General features: G+C 36.2%; 1 non-coding gene across 1 annotated transcript; it reads left to right on the forward strand.

Annotated features, from left to right (window-relative positions):
• The first annotated feature begins 909 nt into the window (after positions 1-909).
• Positions 910-1,092, forward strand: LOC143396152 (U2 spliceosomal RNA). Its single transcript, XR_013091027.1, has one exon. It is a non-coding gene; the product is annotated as a U2 spliceosomal RNA (small nuclear RNA).
• Positions 1,093-2,629: the final 1,537 nt, after the last annotated feature.

Here is a 2,629-nt window from a genome sequence, read left to right on the forward strand (position 1 = left end):
TTAAAATTTTTTTTATATGATTCTGAGGATCAAACCCAGTGTCTCACATGAGCTAGGCAAGCGTTCTACCACTGAGCCATAACCCCAGTCCCAAGATTTAATAATGAAAAACTTAGCTCTGTTTATATCCAGTATTTATTTATTTATTTATTTATTTATTTATTGCCATTCTGGGGATTGAACTCAGGGCCTTGAATATGTTAGGCAAGTGCTCTATCGTTGAAATGCACCCCTGGCCCTATTGCCAATATTTTAAATATTACCTTACTCTTTACACTTATAAGCATTTATCAGAATAAAAAGTTGTCCTAATAGGCAATTTGTAAGTCAGATAATTAAGCTTGCAGTTGATATTTCAAATATGCAATCATGTAAGAATATCAGAAATAAATGTCATTCATCACATTATTCCTTGATACAAAGCAATGTGACAATATTTTTGGAAGTGAAGAAATTGGATACTAAAAGATATGTTTTTTTTTATATTGAGTCAACACAGGAAGTAAGTCAAGAAATGTACCTGAAAAGGGCTCTCATGGAATCTGATGCCTGAACTGTGGGCAGCATCAAAAGTGAATGATTCTGTAGCTTTGTTCAGCCAAAAGACTTGTTCCCACTCAATAAAGTTTATGGTGCCAACTAGGAAGAGCAGGAATGTTCTCAACTGCAATAGAAGCTGGTAGAAATATAAACTCATACTGGTTGTGATGATGCATGCCTGTAATCCCAGAGCTGGAGAGGCTAAGGCAGGAGGATTGCAAGTTTGAGGTCAGCCTCAGCAACTTAGTGAGACCTTAAGCAACTTAGCAAGACCTTGTCTTGAAAAATAAAAAATAAAAAGGGTTGGAGGATAGCTCAGTGGTAGAGCACTCCTGGGTTCTATCCTTAGTACCACAAAACAGATCTGGCCTTGCTTCTTGGCCTCTTGGCTAAGATCAAGTAGAGTATTCATATCGGTTTAATATCTGATTTATCCTCTGAGGACAATATATTAAATGAATATTTGCAGTAGGGAGATGGAACAGGAGTTTGCTCTGTCTGCTCTGTGCTTAAACCTGGTATGGCAGTACCTTCAGGAATGGTGTACACCCAAACACAGAAAAGCATTCTATCATTTGAGATTACTAGTTTTATTTTAAGAGCATAGTAACTTTTAGAAGTTATTGTAGCTACAGATATTTCAGACAGTAACTTGGAATATGCAAGATTTCAGATAAACTGTTAATTAAAACACATTTGCTGGGTGTGGTGGCACTTGTCTATTAACCCAGCTACTCAGGAGACTGAGACAACAGTATTACATGTTCAAAGCCAGCCTCAGTAACTTAGCAAGATTCTGTCTCAAAATAATAAAAATTAAAAAGACTGGGGCTGTCGGCTCAGTGGTAGAGTGCCCCTGAGTTCAATCCTCAAAACAAAACAAAACAAACAAACAGAAAAAGCAACACTTATATTTGATTATTCTGAGTCTACCACATTGAGCTGAACCAGCTGTTCTTAAGAGCCCCTTATATGGTAAATCAGATAAATCATTGGGATTTTTGTACACATTTTTAAAAAATATATATATTTTTTAGTTGTAGGTGGACCCAATACCTTTATTTATTTATTTATTTATGTGGTACTGAGGATCAAACCCAGTGCCTCACATGTGCTAGGCAAGCATTTTACCACTGAGCTACACTCACAGTCCCACATTATTTTTAATTTTTAAAGTAAATGTTTAATATTTTAAAACATTTTGGAAAGATTATTGTGCTGCATTAGGAAACCACATCCTCCCTGCTTAGTAGCCATCCCATCCAGTCTCAAAAAGGAGCACAAGATGTTTTGTTCTAAGGTGATTGGTGGCAGATATCCATATCCCCACCCTTTGGCACCTTTACAAAGTAACATTTCTGCTGTGCCTTCCCAGCTCATTCCATCCATTTGATAAGAGTGTTGGCAAGAAGCACTTAGGTGATCAAGGTCTACAAAGCCTACAGGAACAGTTGTTGTAGTTATAGTCCTTTTCAGTTGTACCTCCTTTATGAAAACTGTGTTTAAAATTTTCCACACCTTTGTTGGCCCAAAGGATTATTCTTCTGTTCGGAAAATATAAAATAACTAATCTGAGGCGATGTGATTTTCTTTTTTTAGTACTTCTAGGGGAAGATACATTTCTTGTTTCACTTTGAAAGTTTTCCTTTTAAAATGATCTCTTCTGAGTTGCAGTCTCTGCTCTGTCATTCTACAACTTGTTCTGGAAAATGATACCACTTATTTTTTACTTCATTAGAGTAAGAACTGCTCAAATGAAAATTAAGTTTTATGCTCATGTCTCCCATACTTATTAAGCAAATTTCTCAAATTCTGAGTAAGAGCAAAATTTCAGTAAAAGGGTAGGTTTTCAAAAATGCTGCTAGTCCTAAAATATGTGGATGACTTGAAACTGTAAAGTTAAGAAATAGTGACTGGGGCTGGGGCTGTGGTTCAGTGGTACAGCACTTGCCTAGCACAGGGGAGGCCCTGGGTTTGATCCTCAGCACCACATAAAAATAAATAAATAAAATAAAGGTTAAATTCACTTTTTAAAAAAAGAAATGTGACTAAAATATTTGTTTGCATGTGTTTTCTGCAAGCGTTTGAG

This window comes from Callospermophilus lateralis, chromosome 3 (assembly GCF_048772815.1).
Source record: "Callospermophilus lateralis isolate mCalLat2 chromosome 3, mCalLat2.hap1, whole genome shotgun sequence".
Taxonomy (NCBI): domain Eukaryota; kingdom Metazoa; phylum Chordata; class Mammalia; order Rodentia; family Sciuridae; genus Callospermophilus; species Callospermophilus lateralis.